Source organism: Mustela nivalis, assembly GCF_964662115.1.
Source record: "Mustela nivalis genome assembly, chromosome: 9".
Taxonomy (NCBI): Eukaryota; Metazoa; Chordata; class Mammalia; order Carnivora; family Mustelidae; genus Mustela; species Mustela nivalis.
Genome location: NC_139028.1, coordinates 19,651,453 through 19,671,797, shown reverse-complemented (window position 1 = coordinate 19,671,797; position 20,345 = coordinate 19,651,453). Strand labels below are relative to the sequence as shown.

At 52.7% G+C, this 20,345-nt stretch overlaps 1 long non-coding RNA gene across 2 annotated transcripts in view; it reads right to left on the bottom strand.

Moving 5' to 3' along the window:
• Positions 1 to 18,097, bottom strand: part of LOC309840436 — a 51,663-nt gene extending 33,566 nt beyond the window's left edge. For both annotated transcript variants that reach the window (XR_014298599.1, XR_014298600.1), the window contains exons 1-3: positions 17,613 to 18,097; positions 12,525 to 12,640; positions 8,792 to 8,937 (exon numbers count right to left, since the gene is read on the bottom strand). This is a non-coding gene — a long non-coding RNA (uncharacterized lncRNA). The remainder of the gene's footprint in view (positions 1 to 8,791; positions 8,938 to 12,524; positions 12,641 to 17,612) is intronic.
• Between the last annotated feature and the right edge of the window lie 2,248 nt (positions 18,098 to 20,345).

The window sequence follows — 20,345 nt, the reverse complement described above, 5'->3', positions numbered from 1 at the left end:
GGGTGGACCGCCTATTGAAGGCACAAAGCCACGGCCCCAGGGAGAAGACCAAGTCGTCTTGACCTGCTTCGTTTTCAAGCTGGTGTCTGAGCCTTCAGAGACCTGGAGCGGGCGGAGGGGCACCAACTGCCTCTGAGGATCCTAGACGCGTACCTCAGCTTCGCGGGAATTCCGCAGGAACCACGAGGCCTCGGGAAACTCAGAAATAGCTCCAAGGGGGAATATCTTGGTTCTACTGTCCTAAGGGAAGACTGGAGAAGATAAGGAGTTCCCTTGTCCAGGGACTTTCCAGATCAAAGGAATGAACAAATCCCTTCTGAAGGATGAGCAAGCACTGTGAAGAGGGGAGTGGGGGAATGATTTAGGGGGCACGGGCTGGCCTGGTTCCCAGGCATCACCTATAAGAAGGTGCGGCGCCAGTCCCTCATCAGACTCTCAGGCACGCAGAAAAGGGGTTCCTATGTCTGAGGCGTCTGTCTGGTCTTGTTGTGGGGAGCGGGGTGGCTGGGCCCTAGGCAGCTGGGAGGCAAAATGGTGCCCCTAATCCCAGGCCTGGCCACCAATTCTGGGAGGACTGGTTCCTCACCCCTTGAGCACACTGCCAGGTCCAAGTCTACCAAGGAACTTGCTCAGGCCTCTAGGGCTTTGGGGAGCTGAAGGCCACCCCTGAATAAATCAGCTTGCTCTCCAACACTCCAGGCCAAGAAGGAAACAGCCAGGGTGGACCCACTCTGGGGGCCTCCCACATGAGGTCTCCAGGGAGCTTTGCAGCCTTGAGACCCTCCCCGGACACATGTCTCAGTGTCGCAGGCCCTCATCCTTCCTCCTGCCAGGGTGATCTCTTTATGGTGACCTCACATGTAGCTGTCTCTTTGTAAGCCTGGTGAGGCCAAGGCAGAGCCCTCCGTCACCGAGTACTTACTTCTGCTCAGAGCTTGGTCCTCATCTGGTCCTTCTGACCGGCGCAGTGAGGCTCAAAGCCGAGGCCAGTTCCCAAGCCATCGCTGAGCCGGGATTTGCTATCAGAGCCCCCTCTACAGAGAGAGGAAGGTGCCAGGGTACTAAGCACTAAACCCCAGGGGGGTAAGCGGAGACAGGCGCCACCCCTGGCTGTGCGGTCCCCACCCCCGCTTGGTTCCACAACAATGCCTGAACTCATTCCATCCAATTCTACTTTAAAAAAGAAAACCCGGGAAATAATTACTTCAGTCAGACATTATTTACTTAAGTAATTCTTTACTCAAACGTCTTTAGGCTTTATTTTACTAATACTACATAATTACGTAATTGTGTAATTAGGAAGAAATTAAATGACAAATGTTTGCTGAGAACAAACGGAAAAAAAAATAGATCTTTTATTTCCCTGAGTGTGCTTGGCTTAGTATGTTACATCTTCTTCCCCCTCCTCCGGGCTCTGCCCCTGGTCTCCTCAGCGCCCAGCTGCCCCGCAGCGGGGGTCTAGCTGGCAGGGGGGGGGGGTGTACCTGGGCAGGTAGCAGCAGGGGAGGGTGCCCCGAGCCCGGGGCAGAACACAGATGCCTGTAGAACCAACCTGTGAGTCTCTGCACAGGGCCTGGCCTCCCTCCCATGGTTGGGGGCAGCTGTCAAGCTTCCTCTGCTTTCCTGCTGTCTGTCTCTGGGCCCAGGAGATCCATGGGGTTCCAATCCACAGCAGTGCGAGAAAGGCAAGTGCACCTTGTCCCGAGGTTTACCCTCCTTCAGTAAAGGCCGATTCCCCTCACAGGGCGGCCGGCTTCTTAGGGTCCACCAGGAAAGAGGGGAAGGAGCACCTTGTGCCACACACAGTGTCTGCCTCGAAAATCTACCCAAGGAACAGGCATGGTCGGCACTCCAGGGCTGTCCTGCCCACTGGGGGACGCATTCACACGGACCACCACGCCTCCTCCCCTCCTTCCTTTTTCTGACCTCGGCAGCTGTGGAAGCCAGTGGAGCTTCCCGCAGGTACGAAATTCAATCAATCCGCCACCCACCCAACACCCATGGAGCGTGTCTTTTGTTCCAATTCTGAGGGGGACACAAAAGAGCAGGCCACAGCGCTACTCATTAGTACGTCAGTGCCTTAGAACTTGGCATGGACAGCAGTGCTATTCAGAGTAGAAAGTTTCCTAGGCCAGCTTGCCAATTAAAAAAAAAAAAAATCACTTATAACCATCCCCAGCATCCAGTAGCAAGAAGTAGGAGTCTGAGCTGTGCCAAGGTTGTGGGGGTCCGTGCCCTCTCTCCAACATGTCCATGCTGTGCCCCTGGACAAATGACTGATCCTGCTGTGTCTCTATTTTCTCATCAGCAAAATGGGCACAAGGCACACCTTCCAGATGAATGTGACGATGAAACGAATCGGTAGCAATAAGGCATCAGAACAGCACCAAGTGTCCAATAAGCAATAACCCCAGTTGTCAAATGGAGCAGAAAAATCAGTGCTGCGGGGAAGGGAGGGCGCTGCAGGGGAGAGGCCGGCCCGCCTCCCCTCCCTAGCCTCATCTACTCTCAGCTGATGATGACTCATGATCTTGGAGCAGGGCCACAGAACAGAGAAGCTGGGAAATAATAATAAAAGTATTAAAGAAACTCAGATCCCAGGGAATGGGGCATGGATCCTGGAGAGGGACTCTTCAGAGAGGCTCCTGCCTAGGGGCCCAATTGCGGAAAAAGAAAAAAAAAAGCCCTGTTTTCAAATCCTTGCAGAAGATCCTTTCTGAGATCTTCTTTCCCCCAAAAAACAAGGAGGGTTGAGGGATTAAAGTGAAGTCCTCCAAAATCTATATTCATTAGTTTCACAAGAAACAGACAAAAGCCACACATGATCACTGGTGGTGGGTCTTTGGTTATCCATTAAGGGGATGTACTTTGCACCAAGACCAAGAAACCAAGCTCTGGCCATCACAGGCCAGAGGTGGGACTGGAAGGGTAAGGAGGATGACCCCTGCGGGCAGGGTCCCTAAGCCCTTGTGACTCCAGGAGGAGAAGCCCAAAGTGATTCTTCCCTGCTCCCCACATCACTCCAGACCTTGGACAGGTTGTCTCCCCAAGCCCCATAAATACATTAAATCATCCTTCATCAGATAGTTAGAAGGATTACAGGAAAAAAACGCATTTTAAAGCACTTAGCTCAGGGGCCTATCACATATGAAGAACCTAATAAATTGTCATTCATTCATTATCATTATTATTTAATAGAACGGTTATTGATCCTGCTACCACAGAGCCAATCCTGGAGACCATGTCAGATTTGGAAGCCGAGGGAAGAGGCGGGTTCTAGACCACTGCAGGCAGTAGGCAGGTCTGCAGAGAGGGGAGGGCTGCCCAGGGAGGCGGGGGATTAAGGGACATTCTAAGCAGTTGCAGAAGACGGGGCAGCTCAGAACCTCAAGGATCATATTGTCCTTCTTGGTCAGATCCAAGAGGCAGTGAGATGAAGTGCTTTCTGCATAAGACAAACCTCCACCCAGCAGGGAGAAAATTCTACCCTTCTTATTTCTAGGCGCCCCTTTGAGGTCTTTAAGTTATAATCCACTGGGGTAAGAGTCACTCATTCTGTGTCAGAGGACAGCCTCGGAGAACTGCATTTTTCCAATTTGCCTATACTAACGCCCGGCCAGCCCCGTGGCCTGCGCCTCACCCCACTGCCCTCAGCCCCGTTCAGTCTGACAGGCTCCTGTCCTCGGGGCTTGGGCCAGCTGTGTTCTGTATGAGGCTAACCAGAGCTCTTGCTCAAGTTAGGATCTAACCCTAAATTTGCATTAAGGCTGGGTTTGGTGGCCTGTCCATGCTCTCCCAGCCCCTGTGGCTCCCAGCCTGGCCATTCTTTTGCCTTTGCTGCTGCCTCTCACGGTGGACCAGCGGGCTCCCAGAGGCTTTACGGACCTCCTAGCTGAGGGAAGTCCTCCCTCCCCCCACCCTGTGCTCTCCTCCTCCTCAGTCAGCTACAGGCTTGAGCAGCAAAGGATCCAGGGAAGCCAGAGCAAGGTCAGCACCATCCTCTCCCTGTAGGTACAAATTCAAGCTGAATTCCGTGCAAAGGATATTTATAGAGTCTGTAACATGGGAGAGCTCAGAGCCAAGTGTGTGTGAGTGTGAGAGTGTATGTGCATGAGTGCTAGTGTGCATCCGTGTGTATGTGTGTGTCCTGGAAGGGAGTCTTCCGACGGGATAGATGGAGAGCCACCTTTGTCCGCTCATCTCATATTCTTCCAAAATCGAAATTCAGCTCTGCTTGGAATGTTCTATAGAACACACAGCAGCCAGTCCATATGGACCAACAAACGAATTGAATTTGTGAAGCCAGGGTTTTTGCACAAGTTTGGGTCCCGAGGGCCCAGAGGAAACCCTGCCCCACTGGTCTTCAGCTGCTCCCGGTCTCCTCACGAAGCCTTGGCTTTGGCTCCTGTGGCTGCCGGCAGAGAGCTGGTAGTAATCAGGATAAGTCTGCAATTAACAAGGGCTCCCTCCTCGTCTAACCTTAACAAGGACAGAGACAGCCAGCACATAGCCTGCCCTCGCCGCCGCCTCCTCCTCCGTGCTGTTTGTTAGCCTCGCAGATTATTATTAGAGGCGCCGTGGAGCTAATCACCTCCCTGGTGGACACCCCGCCTCCCCTTGGCTCTTGCTCCTGCATCGTCTGCATTTGACCTGACTTCCCAGGGCTCCCGGGCTGTCTGCTGGCAGCTCCCGGGGAGGAGCAGAGGTGAGCCCACCTGGGCAGGACTGGGGGGACTGTTTCCCCCAGGAGGGTGACCTCTGCCCCGAGCCCCCAAGGACAGGGACTGGTAAGGCAGAGGAGCGGGAGAGGGAGGAGGAATTTGGGAGAAGCACTGTGAGCTAAGGCTGCCTTGACACTTACTCATCTCTGGTTAAGCCCTTGTTAGAGTATCCAGAGGGATGCACGGAGGGAAAGGCAGACCAGGGGATGGCAGAGCTCCCCTCCTGCAAATCAATGCTGGGTAATGGAGGAGAGTCATTAACATTTCTCTCCTTCCCCCAAAGACTGCAGAAGAGAAAACAAACTAAGATTCCAGCAGAAGAAATTCGAGTAGCCCAGAGGAAGAACTTCCACAGGCCAGGAGGCTTTGCTTCCCTGGGTAATCTGCAGCAAGCTTCTGCAGCCCGGCTGGTCCTCACCAGCCTTCCCCTGCTCGGCCCTGCTCAAGCCCTCTCAGCAGCCTCCGTTGAGCTGGGAGAGGTAACAACACAGGGGCCCGACGTTCAGGCCAAACCTCCCACTACAGGAAACTCTCTTGGCCCGCCACGCCCCACTCTTCCTGCAAAGCCAGCTCAGGGCGGCTACGGCCATGGCCACAAGTGAGAGCTGTCCTCCTCACTGCGGGCTCACCTTCCTCTGGAACCCTGGCTTCCGGGGGGTCGGGATCGCTGAGCCGCCCCACACCCAAGTTCATTATCATATGCAGAAAATGCTCGACAGACGGACACACTGTTCTTACCACAACAGACGATGTAAGTCCTGGTGCTGTCACAGGCAGGACATTACAATCGGAGCTTTAGAATAACAAGGGAAGAAGAACAAGAGACGGAATCGTTAATGACCACAACTGATGACCTCATTTCCTCCCTGTGACCACCCTACTGGGCAGGCATTTGGAGTCCCATTTCATATATTTGCAAACTGAGGCTGAGAGAGGTCAACGGCCCAGGGCCACATAGCCTGTGAGAGGCAGAGCTCTGGGATGTGGGGAATGAGGTCTGACCCCACAGACTAAATTCCTGTTCCCATGCAAAACTCCCTTTGATGTGAGGTCGGTTTGACTTAAACTTATTTTATTATTGTTGTTGTTGTTGTTATTTTAAAAGATTTTTATTTATTCATTTGAGAGAGAGAGAACAGAGGGAGAGGGAGAGAGAGAAGCAGGTTCCCCACCGAGCAGGCAGCCCCATGTGGGGCTCGATCCCTGGACCCTGGGATCATGACCTGAGCCAAAGGCAGATGCTTAACCAACTGAACCACCCAGGCACCCCTGACCTAGCCTTCTAATAAAGAACTTGAACAGGATCTGCTAAAAGGTATGGCACACGGGATATCATGTTTCACATCACATCGCTATCCGCACCCCCTTGTGGAAGAATCTTATTTCATTTAGTGATTTCTGGGACTGAAAGGTATTCATTGAACAAGTGTCAGTAAGTAAAGCGAGTGCATACTCTGTGCCAGGCTCTGTAGGTGCCAGAGACAGCCCAAGCCCCCACAGCAGCCAGAACTCGGCCCTGCTAGAGGCTCCTGGAAGTCATGGTCAGGTCTCCGCCCAGGGAAGTGAGGGACCCCCCTCTGCTTTCAACCCCCGGATTCTCCCAGGCAAGGGTTTGTTGGCTTATCACAGATCACCATTGCAGGGGCACAGGTGGGTGCATGCACACGGGTAGGGGCCTAGGAAAGTACACATGGGCAGTGTCCTTCCCTGAGGACTGCTCGATCTAGCCAGCTGCCTGAAGGCCATCACACAGCCCGGCCTCTCCCCAGAGGGCCCACCTGGTGCTAATTGTGTGCTGTTCTGCCGCAGATGCAGCTTCCCCACCAAAGTCCTCTCTGTCCAGATGTTGTCATCGGCCAACCCCATCAGGCAGGGCTGGCCTGGGGTCTGGCACGCGCCTGTCAGTCCTGACATCTTCAGTGGATAATGGAACGCAAGGATGTGAGAGGCAGAGCAGGTGCATGCTAATGAGGAGATCAATTTTAATTATGATTTTAATTAAACACCCGATCCAGTAGGAAATATGACAAGAAGTAGGCTGGGGCTATGCAACCTGGGAGGAGGGAGGGGTACGGGGGAGGGAAGGTGCCTCCAGGCCTCCTCAGGATTTAAAAGAAGGAAAGGGCAGCGCCGTTGGGAGACGCAGAAAAGCCTGTGCAACCTGAAATTGGCACGGAGAAAGCCTGGTCCTCTAAAGAGCGCTCAGGCAGTGGGACTCCCGAAAGAGGAAGTCTTAGCGATGAGGAGGCCTTGGAGGTCAAGGGGCCCTGCCCCTCCATGCACATGAGGAAACTGAGGCCCAGAAAAGAGTGTCTTCCTCTCCTCTGCCCCCACGACGGACTGTCCATGCCTCTCGCTGAGTACTTACCACACAACACAACCATTACCTCTTCGCAGCCTTCCTATCAAGTACTCATCCAGTCAGAGAGTCGTTTGAGCAATGCCAGCCCTTCAAGGGCAAGGCCACCTCTGCAGAGCTCTCTGTGCCCATCGAGCAAGTAGACACCAAAGGGGGTCACCGATGCTCACAGTGATGGTGCCTCCTCTCACGGCAAAGGAACTGTATATAAGAATGGATCTTCCCCAAACTCTGTACTCCACTAGTGCTCTGAACAATGCCTAGCCTGTAGTAGGCATGCAGGAAATGTGTATACAATATGTAATCACAAGAAGTCCCTAACGTTTCATGAGAAGTCAGAAGCAACGCCCAATTAGGCAGCTGTTGAGACAAGCCATACGCTTTCTCTACACTGTCCTGACGGAAGAGAGTGATGTGTGTGTGCTCTGTGCCTGTGGGCCCATGCACTGTGTATCCGCAATTCTACAGGTCTCTTGATAACAGCGGATCACAGAGTTCACGTGATGGCCTTAGAGGAAGCCGCCTTAGAGATGAGCGCTGTCCAACAGTAACGCCTGCAGTGCAGGAGATGTTCCATAGCCATGTTTTCTGACACAGTAGCCCCTAGCCATGTGTGGTTGTGGAGCATTGGAAACGTGGCTCATGTGACGGAGGAGCTGAATTTTTAATTTAATTTAATTTCACTTCATTCAAATTTGAATGGCCACATGGCACCAGTGGCGACCATATCGATGTGGATCATCTCTCATCATTCTTTCTTTGCTTGGCCCTGGAAACTGAGGCCCAGAGAAGCAGCCCTTGGACGTCACCCAAGCTCAGATGTTGGCCTTCACAGGCAGCTCATTAAGATTCAATCCTGTTATGGCTTTCTGGTACATAAACAGCGCCTGTAAGGAGCTTTCACTTACAAAAATGTTAACAGAGTCCCTACACACGGCCCGAGGACAAAGGCCAACGATTCTCCCCAGTTCCCTGGATACGCTTGAGTCACGAAGAGCTGGAGGTCCGGCCAAGACCTCGGGTAATGACCCAACTACTGCTTCTGCCTGTTCCGCGCCCACCACCAGTACCCGGGCACGCGGGGCCCATCTGGTTCGTCCCACCTCGCTGATGTGAGGTCTTCCCAGCCTCTCTGCCTGCAGCTAACGTCTTGTCACTGGCGTGAACAGAAAAGCGGAGATTAAAGATGGTGGCAGAAGTTAATTGGGATTAGACGCGCATGTTCCATGGTTAACAGAAGCACAGATGCTCCAGCGCCGCTGCTGAAGCCAGATCGTTTTCTAAATGCCCTCCCTCCTTCCTCCCTGCTTCCTCCCCACCCTCCCACCCCCTGCACTCCACCACCCGCACCCCCAGGTGCCCCAGAGAGTATCGATTGGGCTGTTTCTTCTTCTTGCACCGTTATGACTCCATATCAGTTAAACCTTTTCCATAATGAATGAGGTCATTTGTGGGAGGAACAGAGAAAACAGGCACTCCTGGCCTCACTCCGACACACCTATCTCCCCTCCTCTCTTCTCTGCTGTCTGCTTTGTTCTTTGGGCCACTGATAGAGGAGGCAAGGTCAGGGTACCCACACATCACCCCTTATCATCACAACACAAAGAATACCCATTGTCCAAACACATTTCAGGATCCCAGACGGGCAGCAGGGATAGAGAATCAGGGAAAAGCACGAGCACTACATCCCCCGAGAAATTCCCCAACCTACCCCAAGGCTCCTCGCTGTTGGGGCAATTGAATTCCAAGCTTCAGAGGAGCTGTGGTTCTCAGACTTGGGGAGCTAGCTCACCAGAAGCACCCTCTCAGGAAAGATGAGTTCAGAATTCTCTGCTCCTCTCCAGTATGTAAGGGATCCTGAAGAACAGAAACATAAGCAGTTTCCATCTGTGATTCAAACGCACTTCTATTCCTCATCCCCAATCTGAGGGGTTCCCTATCAGCCACACCCTGGACAGTCCCCACTGTCCTCAGAGTTGACTCTAATCCACGCATTCAGGAACCCCCGAGGAGGACAAAGGCAGCTTCGCTGTGGACACAGCAGTCATTCGGGGAGGCAGGGGACCTGCCTGTCCACAGCCTGTTAGCTGAAACAGACATAAATATGAGAGACTGCCTCCTGACCTACCGGGGGGACATGCTGGGGTGAGAAGCGTGTGGGGCAGGAAGGCGACCTCCTGGTGAGGTGGGCTGTGTAGCCAGCAGAGGGGGAATGAGCCAGGGAGAGACAGGGCCAGTAACCTCGCTGAGCTCGCCCTTCGCACTCCAAGCGGGCTCTCGGTTGGAGAAAGAAATTCTCTTCGAAAGAACTGACAGGGTGGGTTTGTAATTCCCAATCGGCGATTCCTGTGGCTCCTTTCTTAAGGAAATTCTCCCAGAAGGCAAGCCGTTGGAGCACTGGAACCCAGAGCCTGCACCTTCTTCAGTCCCTGTCAGCAAAGTCCTTGAGCCCCTACTCTGTGCTTTCTTCCTCTTTCTCTTCTCCGCGGAGGACCTCTTCCCTTGCAGGAACCACACCTACTTCTCTTCGACCAGGACTCCACCTCCGGAGAATCCTGCTCTGGGTCGTGAAGGAGGAGGAGGAAGGACGTGGTGGAGGTAGACATTGAAGCCAAGGAGAGGATGATGGTTTAGGTCTCTCCGTTGGTGTTCTGGCTCTTGCCTGACTTGGTTTCGTCCCCAGCATTAGCCTGTCTCCCATAGTGCAGCTGGCACTGGATGACCTTGAGGGTCTCTGAAGGTGAGAGCGGAGTTACAGGAGAGCTGGCTCCCCCCAGCTCACTTGCGTTGACTTATTCAGCTGGAGAGGACTCTGGACCCCAGATGAGCGCCAGGTGGGCACGCCGGCTACATGTTTCCAGGACGCCACATTCAAAGCTGAACAAACCCAAGACACATTCACTGTTATTTTGAACTGCACGCCCACACAGCGCTTCTAGGGAGCATCTCGGATGGGCAACCAGAGGAGGGGACACGATGTCAGCCAGGCAGATGAGGGGACCCACGTCCTGTCGCGGACTCTGCACAAGCCCATTCCTTCTCTGCCTCGATCTGCCTGCCTGGTCCCATTCTTTGCCCGCAATGAGCAAGCCCCAGCCGACATACTAGAACCTATTAGCACTGATCCCTCTCCCATCAAGCCAGGCCTTTCTGCCCAAGGTCAGCTCAGATCCTGCAGACGGGAATCCCCTCCTGGCCCACTCCTCGGGGTTGTGGGGAGGGCTGGATAGAATCGCTCCTCTCTTAGATGCAAGATGTTGCCATCCAGGCTCGGAGCTTAAGGAAGATGCTGCCATTTAGAGAACAAATCCAGGGGAAGCCTTGGCAGCCTCACCCTTGAGCTTTTCTCATATCTACTGACTCCCACAAATCTACCAAGCCGTGTTTAGTGAACATCTATTATGGAAGATCCCCCACAGAAGACTCATGGGTGTGTGAGTCTTCTGCCCTCCTTCCTACCCTCCGTACTTTTGTGAGGAGACACATCTGGGGCATGGCAGCAGCTACTGCGGTGTGAACAGAACAACTCCAGGGCACGTGCTCGTGGGGAGCGCAGCACATGGCCCTGGGCCTCATGCCCAAGACCGTGTTACTCACAACTGGAGGAGGTTTACGCCAGGTGCTATATAAAAATGGTGGGGTGGGGGGAGATGGGGGTTACTGTGGGACAAAGGGATGGAAAGGCATCACAAAATTCAGGGGCTTGAGTTTAGCTTAGATGGATTTGGGTTTAGTTGAGAGGAGATGGGTACGGAAGACGTCACAGGTGGGAATATCCCATGAGCCGGGAGGTCTGGTCAAAAAGGCCCAGAATGTGCTCAGGAGACACTGCACCAAACCCTTTGGTGGGGAAGGAGAGCTTGTGTGGAACGACAATGGGAAACACCACTGAAGATCCCCAGGCTGAATGCTGTCCTATCAGAGAACATGGTTCTAGCTCTTCCTACAGGAGAGAAGGATCTCGGGTTTGAGTTCATGGAAAAGGTTCAGACCCAGATTTGTGGCAAAGCACCTCCAAGAGGGGCCCGCCCTCCATGGGCAGCAGAGCTCCATCCCATCTCCCTCCCGAGGACCCCTCCCCATTTCTCCTCAGTCAGAGCCTTACCCCCACCACATAAGCAGGACAGGAACACGCGTTCCCTTTGAGCGCACATCCACGCTGTACAGAAGAGCCCTGCCCCTCTTTCTGCCTCCAAACCCCACCCCTTCCCTGCACCTGTGCCCGTCCTCTCCTCCTACCTCCCATTCCAGGGGAGGGAGAGGCCAGTCCTCTGACCTGTGCTGCTGATCCCACTGCCTCAAGACAACTTCAAGGGCCTGTTGCATTGACTCTGTCCTCTTGCTCTCAAGTTTTCAACTTCCCCTCTCCACCTGGACTTCCCCGTCATTTGACTATGCTCTAGAATCCCCCACCTTAAAATCAAAATCTCCATAGGTCCCACACCCACCTCTACCCCCCATCTCTCCATTTAGTCCCTTCCCCACAAGCTGCCCCCAAAGGCTTGTATACAGATGCTTTTCCCATTTTTTTACACCAGTCCATTCCTCTGTGTCTGCCACGACCCACCTGCCCACCACACACCCTACATGTCATTGACACTGCTTTTGCTAAGACCACCAGTGACCCCCAGGTCACTAAATCTCCTACACCCTCTCTGGCGTCTCCACCGCGTCTACCAGTCAGCCCCTCCCTCCTTCCCAACGCATTCTCCCTCGGCTTTGGGTGAGGTCACATTCTCTGGGGCCTGGTCTGCATTTCCCCTAATTCCGTTGCCTTGTTAGTTCGCAGCCTCCTCCTGGCTGAATGACCGTTATGGACTCCTCATTATTTCTCCAGCTCCAAGCGCATTATATTTTTAACTATTTTCATTCTCAAAACAGTCCTACGTTACAGATGCTATTTTCCTCCTTTGCAGGATGAGAACGCGGAGACCCGTAGAACAACATTCCCCTAGCTCACTGAGCTAGAAATCCGAGCGAGAGACAAGAGTCAAACAGACATTTTGGGTCGTGATCTATGCTGCCGATCACTATATTACGCTGTCTGTGTACCTGACTGTATTAATAAGGGTAGGAAAGACCACACAGCCATAATAAACAAACCAAAATCTCAGAAGCTTCAATGACAAGCTATTATTTCCATCCTGTGCTCTGTATCCAAGACATCTCAACAGGGAAGGGGCCGCACGTAGTCACTCAGAGACCCAGGTCATAAAGGCTCCACCATCTTGTAAGTGCAGGAAGGAAATGGAAAGGCAGAAAAACCATACATGGGCCTTCCCTTGTCATTTTTACAGACCGAGTGTTATGGCCCCTCTTAACTATAAGAGAGGAGAGAAGTACCAGGGAGCGAATGGAGGGTCTGCTGAGATAAGCCATACAGACAAGAACAAACTTGAAATTGGGAGCTTCTCCAGCCTCATCCCGTGTCATTCCATACTCACCCATTCCCATGGCTTTAGCGACTTTCCAAATGGATGTCTTCAGCCCAGACCTCAGCCTCACTGTCGAACTCCCATCTTGTCGGCGTAACTGCTTCCTTGACATTTTTCAAGAGCTTCTGAAATTTGAAATATTCAAAATAAAACCCTTGGAGTTCACCCTCATCACAACCTCTCCCCTCCCTCAACCTGTCCCATTTCAACAAGTTCTACTTCCATCCATTGAGCCACTTCTGCCAGAAACCTGGGAATTTTTCCTGCCTCCTCCCCCTACTTCCATATTCAACCTATCACCACGTCTAAATGAGTCTATCTTCAAAATAATGTCAGATCTGCCCAGCTAGTGCTAGCCCTGTCACTCTTGTCAAAGACACCATCATCTCTTGCCTAGACTACTGCCACTGCCTCCTTCCTGCTCTCCAGATTGCCTCTTATTGCCTTCTAGAACATTCTCCAAAGCACAGATCAGATCACGCCACTCTTTTTCCCACTCAGTGGTTGTCTACCTTGCGCAGGGTTGTGTCCAAAGTCCTGAAAGGGGCCACAAAAATGCTCACCACAACCTTGCCTCTCCAGCAACAACCTGTGCCATTCGTCCCCTCATGCACCATGTTCCAGCCACACACGTCTTCTGGGAGGTCCTTGGCTGTGCTTACTCTTACCAGATGCAGGCTTTCAAACATGCCATTCCCTCTCCCTGAAATGCTCATTTCATACTCTTCATCCACGAAGTCCTTCTTATGCACGACTCTCTGGCTCAGTGTCACCTCTCAAGAGACCATTCATGAAACTCCCAATAGAAATGAGGCCCTCTTGTGTAGGTTCCCATCAAACCCTACTCTTCTGTTTTACAGCGCTCGTGGCAATTTATAATTATATATCTATTTGGGACTTTTTGTTGGATATCTGACTCCCACAGAACCATAAGCTCCATGACAACTATGGTGGGATATTTGCTTGCTCACCATTGTCTCTCCCACACACAGTATCTGGTGTAAAATAAGTCACCAGCCAAAACTTGTTAAGTCCAATGAGAATATAACCTCTTGGCCCGTATGGCTTCCATGATGAGCAGCTTCTGCCTGCAGAAGAACGGCGTACCATGCCCCCAACCCCTGGCTCCCTGCCAGTGTGATTACGACCAAGTGACAAAGATCTTCTGTTTCCAGGTTTGTTCTCCAAAGAACATACAATCTTGGCAGTCTGGAATAGACCGGTTGTGCCTTCTCCTGAGGGCACTTGGGTAGCATCTCCTAAGGCTGAACCACTCTGGGTCTCAGAGAGACTCAGCAGAGTCGAGGTCTCCTTATCCATTCTTTAAAATGGATTAATCAACAACTGAACTCCAGAGTCCAGCATGCAGGGCCTTCCTCAGGCTGACCCATTCTGCTTTCCGACTCCGTGGCTGCGAAAACCAGTTGCCACAAATGTAGAGGCTTAAAGCAACGCAAATTTATTATCTCATTGTTCTGAGTTCAGAAGTCCAAAAGGAGTCTCTCTGTGCTAAAATCAAGATGGTGGCCAAGCTGCATTGTTTGCTGGAAGCTTGAGGGAAGAATCTATCTCCTAGCCTTCTCTAGCTCCTAGAAGCCGCTTGCACTGTTTGGCCGGTAGCCTCATGTCCCCATCCTCATAGCCTGCGACATCAGTGGAGTCTTTCTCTCATGCCTTCTTTCTAGTTCCTTCTCTTCTGCCTCTGCTTTCTACCTACGAAGACCCTGGTGATTTCACCAGGCCCATCTAGACAAACCAAGGTCGTCTCTCATCTCAAGGTCAACTGATCAACAGCCTTAATTCCACATGCAACCCTTTTGCCGTGTAACCTAGCATATGTAGACTGGTCAGAGACTAGCCTCGGGGGACCCTTTTTCTGCCTACTGCCAAGGTCACATCCTTCCATCTCTCACCCTAAACTTTATGTTTGAACCACAAGGATGGCAAGACTTAGAGCTGTTGTTCCAAAGAGCCAGGGCTATCGGCACGGGGATCTATAGGAAATCACAAGTTACCTCTGGAAGATTCCCCAATACACTCTGCCTCTGTTATCTCCTCGCGCGGCGGATCGCTAACTCTCCTGCACTCCCGATTTTCTCTCCTGAAAATGAGGAGAAGGAGGCCCGCCTCTCTGGGTTGTTGCAAGGATTAAACAGGTTACATGTGGACAGTGCGTGGGAAGTCGGGCTGATGCATGAGAAGGAGCATGCGCTCTGACTTCAGAAGTCTGGGTTCAGCTTTGATTCCCACCACTTAACAGACTTGTGTGGTCCCAGAAGAGTATTTAATCTCCACAAATTCCCTCAAAATCTACATTTTCTCCGCTGTAAAGTGGGGGTATCAAGAATACCTATCACAGGGTTGCTGTAAGGATTAAATGAGATAAATTATGCAAAGTGTTTTGGCATACAGTAATTGCTCCATAAGATTAGGTATTATGATTATTATACTAGAATCCCTGATAAATGTAGCTGTTCTTTGTTGTGATGTTTTAGCTCATTTTTTTTTTTATCTGACAAACTCGAAAATCTCAGCTTTAGTATCACACCTTTAGAAAAGCCTTCTCCTTCCCTCCTAACCAGAAGCGGTCAGCTCTTCCTCCTGCTGTGCTCTCCCATAACACCTAGCCCGTGTGTTTGTTGAAGAATCTGTGCATATGTCCTTCCACCACCCGCCCCCCACCAACACATACACACACACACACACACACACACACACACACAGGATGCCGTGAGCGACTTGAAGACAGGTTCCATGGCCCGTTCATCTAGGTACACCGGCCCCTGAGTCAGGGCCTAGGAGGTATAATGTTTAAGACATGTCTGCAGACAACCGTAGAGTCCTAAGCTCATCCTTAGAAACTGACATTTCATAGAACAGTTGTTACTGTATTTGTCGCAACACACGTGTCCCTCTACCCGCAGTCCGTACTCGGGTTGGCGAGGTAGGTATGCACTTCTTTCCTGGGAGCTGCTTTCCTTGGAGTTCCAGCAGAACTGGCCCCCCGAGGGAGCTGCAGCCAGAAAGCAAAGTGCCCCCCCACTCCGCCTGCCACCAGTCCCACTCTCCGCCTCTGCCTCCGCCACCGCTGTGTCCCCAGGACTGCCGCTGTCTCCAGCCCCACCTTCAGCAAGTGCTCCGTAGACCCTGAAGCAGAAGTCTGCCCTGAGCAGAACCGGACTGAAAATCATATTTTCACGGGATGTCAAACCTCCTCTCCTACCTTAAATGAAAGGTATTATTTTTGAGAGGAGAATATCACACTCTACCACCGAAATTCTGCTTCCTCGGCAAAAACCCCAGCGGCGTCTCGGCATGGCTGGCGGCTCTCCACCCAGGGCCGCTGCTGGGAAATTCAGCAGGCCTGATGCAGACCGTGGGAGCACGGGCTGCTCTGCGATTCAAACAAGGGGGAGCACACTCAGGGGGCATTGCCTTTGCGGGGATGGTGGAGAGGCAGGGGAGACCTGGTCCACACACACACACACACACACCGGCCCTGGACCCACCGCAGGCCTTTCTCTCTCCTTGGGAAATGCACCCATCACTTTGCCAAATAAATAAATCATCCCCCAGCTCAGCCACCTCTGGCCCTGCCTGTAATAAATGATCTCCCTTCGGCTTCCTCGTTGGCATATATAAAAATATACCCTCTGTGCTGCCAACAGCCTCTCAGTCCCTTGTCTCTCTGCAATTCAGGCGAGACTCCGAGACCTCTTTCTGATTCACCCGCCCGGATCCGGCCCTGGGATCCGAAGCTTTGCGTGGAGCTCGGAGGGCAGGGAAGGTGTCAGGCCGCGAGTGGGAGCACGTCCAGGGAAACCGTCCGCGCTTTCTAATGAGTGAGAAGGCGCTGGGGAGAACAGGTCAGAAGCAGCTTTCTGTCCCCGGAGCCTCCGGTTATGTCCACTTCTGTGCGTGTGGCCTGGGGGCTGATCGCTCTCGAAGTCCCCAGGAGTCCCAGAAGCACCAGCTGCTTACCTGGCTGCCGGCTCTTAGCAGGGCCACGCGGCCACGCGGATCGGGACCTTATTTATGCTCTCTGGCCGCTCCCCGAGGCTCCTGCTCCCTGTCCTAGACGGGAGCCACCTGTGAGCAGCACCCAATGACCAACCCAGGTGTTTTGTGTCTCCTGGGTGCCCTGTGGCTGGACTCGGTGTCAAAGACCCCATTTTCGGGGTTCAGGGGGCCAAGTGCTCTCCCCCAGCCCCGCAAGCCCCTAAACCAGCAAGGGGCACCAGCCTCTCCTAGAATGCTTTCCTCGGGGGCTCATCGCCTCAGGAAACTCCCCGTGACCGTGAATGCCCTCCTCACCCAGGACTCTCCACTCCGGGATCCCGGCCTGTCCCTCCGGCGCCTCACTGGGCGGCAGGACCAGGGCTGTATGCAAACATTTGCTTTGATTTGTAAAATGATCCATATAATTAGGGAAAAGAGTTAAATAAAGGGACTGATTTCAGAGAGCAGCCTCTTAATGACACTAATACCTGACAAAAGGGGTCATTATGATGGGCTAATGGGCCTTGCCTGGCGTTCAGCTCTCTCAGGACACAATCCAACACACTCAATTATCTGCTAATCAGGGCCATTTTGTCAGAGGTTACTGCCCTGAAGTATCAATTATAGGAACATTATTAATACTTTATGGAGAAACCACTTGCATGAAAGTGTTAAAAACTCAGGAGGCGAGCCGTCACCCCCCTGTCCTAACGGGGACCCGGGATATGCCGTCTCTTTGTGGCCCCTTTTGACTCCCCAACTGGGGTTTTCCATGACCTATGGGGTCTACTGGGAAGGAGCCAGGGCCATGATGATGTTCCCAATCCTGTCACCTGTGACCGAACTGGCACGTCCAACTCTTAATGCCACCAGCTGGCGATGGTGACTTAGCCCAAAGCCAAGGCATTCCTGACTGGAGATGCCGGAGGGAAGCAGGGAGCCACAGGGCTCAGGAACAAGCCGGCGCGTGTGTATGTGTGAGTGTTTCCCCCTCTCCGTCTCTCTTTTCTCCCTCTCCTCCCCTCCTTCTTCCTACCCGTCTTTCTCCTCCTCCCTCCATCTTGTCTCTTTCTCTCCCTCCCTCCCTTGCCCCCTCACCTCCCGGTGTCTCCTCTCCCCCCCCCCCCCCTCTCTTCCTCTCTTGCTCTCTTCAATGAGATCCCGCTGAGGCAACAGGAAAGAGACGGACAAGAGACGTTTCTTCACGACGCAGCCTTTCCCGGATGCAGTCTGCGCCGCTCCCCAGCGTCCACTCCTCCTCCATGCTGGCCACGTGGATTTTTCACTTCGAGGGAGGCACCAAGCACCCAACACAGAAACTGGAGGGGCAGCTCTTAAAAATGGTGTGAAGTAGCGGTCAAAATAGGAAAAGAGCTTTAGAGTCAGAGCCATGAGAATTCAAATCTCTGCCCCATCAATCCCTGGCCATGGGGTCTCGGGCAAGTCACTTAACCTCCTGTGGCTTTCGAAGTAGATCCGTGACTCAGAGTAGCAGCTGGGCTCCTTGCTTGTTGTGCAAACTCAAGCAAGTTATTTCCCCTCTCTGAACCACAACGTTCCGCATTCAGGATAGAGATGGTCATATCCACACGCTAGAGCTACAGGAAAGGTTAAATATATAGGCACTAGTCCAGCGCCTGACCTAGTCTACCCAGAATGAGCATGATATCTGTATCACAGTGGGGCACGAGGTAGAAATACCTGTTTCTATATAATGAGTGTAAGTGCTCAAGAGAAGTCAATCCTCTCTGCCCCTCTGACCCTGAGTATCTAGACAACTTCCAGGAAGAGAAGGGATTTTTACTGGAGCTCAAAAGGAGAGCAGTTAGGGACCCTTTGGAACCCCTTCCAGTGCTCTGGTGCCACTGTGCTCTGAAGAAGCTGTCTGCTGAGAATGTGTGGAACTCTCCACTTCTATGGCCCAGTTGGCCAGAGACTCGCCCCTCACAATCAGGGCTACCCTTGTTTGGCCCCTCGCCATCATGAAGGAGAATCAATGCTTCATGGAAATCTCCTACCACGTGACTTACAGACAGAGTTCAGTCTCGCGGGGGAAAGGTAGGAAGAAGGGAGGGGAGTTCGCCCTGGTGCTCAATGGTCTCCCTCGTGCCTGCAAACCCTACTCTGTGGGTTAGAAAAAGAACAATTAGAAACATGGTTGTGTTCACGAATCCACCAATAGTTGCGAAGGACTTAACCGTAGGCTGGGCAGGGCGATTGCAGTCCAGATCGCAGACCCAACTCCAGGACAGATCCGTTCTGCTAGAGTCTGGTCTACGTCCTAGTATACAGATCTGTCTGCCTATGTCCAGAGCTTCCCATAACTCCTGATCAAGCTGAAGGACAGGGAGTTACTCTACCTTCGGAAGCAAAGCCCGAGAACAGGAGTGCCCAGAAGCACTCAAGTTTTAAAGAATCATCCAAAATTGGTGGTCATCCCCTACACAACTGAGTACAAACATCAAAGAAACGACTTTCCGCTCATAACTATGAGGTTCTAGATGAAGCATGTTAACCTAGAAGTAGTCAAAAATGCAGGAACCTGCCTGGGCACCTCTTCCCCGGAGTCCAGAGAGGAGTCAAGACATTTGGTGGACTGAGGGAGAATCCAGTTCGGAGATGGCCAGCGCTCCATTCTGCTGCCACCGAATGCAGGAAAGAGGACAGACACTTACAAGCAAAAGGCTCCCACTTCCTGCTTGGGGCAGCCTGACCGGCGGCTCCGTGGTGAGGAGCGTTGGCTGAGGCTCAGAAGGTGCCGAGAACCCAGCCCCATGATCCTTGATAAATAAATAAATGGTGTGAAATCTGCTGTTCGGTGGGCCTGGGTAATTAGCATTTGCGGTAAGCAGTTACGGGGTTAAGTGCTACCAGGGGTTTGATCTGGGCTGACAGAGTCGGAGCTACCGAGTGGGGTGGTTGCCTAGCAACAACACCTGTAGCACATTAAGCAGCCAGTCAGCTTTGTCAACTTCTAGCAGGGGCTTTGTAGCCCCGGAGATGGGGGTGGAGGAAGGATTAGGGGGCACAGAGGTGGAGAGCCGGACAGTGGGTCTCAGGATGGAAAAGGGGGGCAGTCAGGTGCTCTGTGCACCCCGGAACAGCTTGTGATGTCTACTTCCTTATGCAGGAAGCAAGCAGGCAGCTCTGGGGGTGAGTCCTGGGGAGGCATCCCCCCTCTGGCTCTGGTCTCCGCCAAAGAACCTCACACCGGCAGCGAGGGGATGTAGGAATCCCCTTCCCACACCCGAGCCGTCTTTTAAATAAGGCATCTAGGGATTCGGTGATGGGGGACGGTGGGGAGAGGAGGCGCCTTTGTGATTTTGTTCTCAGATCCTGGGGGAACAGGGTTTCCTTCCGCAGACTCGTCTTTAAGGAAGGGACCAGAGAGCATGAAAGCAAAGACCCTGACAAGACGGAGTCCTTCTCCCCACCTTCCGCCCACACCTTCCCATACATCGCTCTGGACTTCCTCCCATGCACGCCTGAGTGAGAGAGAGGGAGAGAGAGAGTGTGCTGGAAAAAAAAGAAAAGATTGGAGGAAAGGCACGAGAAAACATTGTTGCTGCTGTCTTTGTAGATTTCACGGTCCAGCGAGCAGCCTCGACTTTCCCCAGCATTCCCACCCTGCCTCTGCGTGGAGGTGAGGGGCGAGGGTGGAGAGTGAGGTACCGAGATAAGACCGCAGCCCTGGCGATCAGAACACACTCGGGGTCAACTCCACGTCTGTGACTTGTAAGCCTTATGGCCTCTGGCTCAGTTTTCTCATCTCTAAAGTGGAGGGTATTATACCCACCCCGCTTGCCTTACGGGGACCAAAGGAAGCAGCTA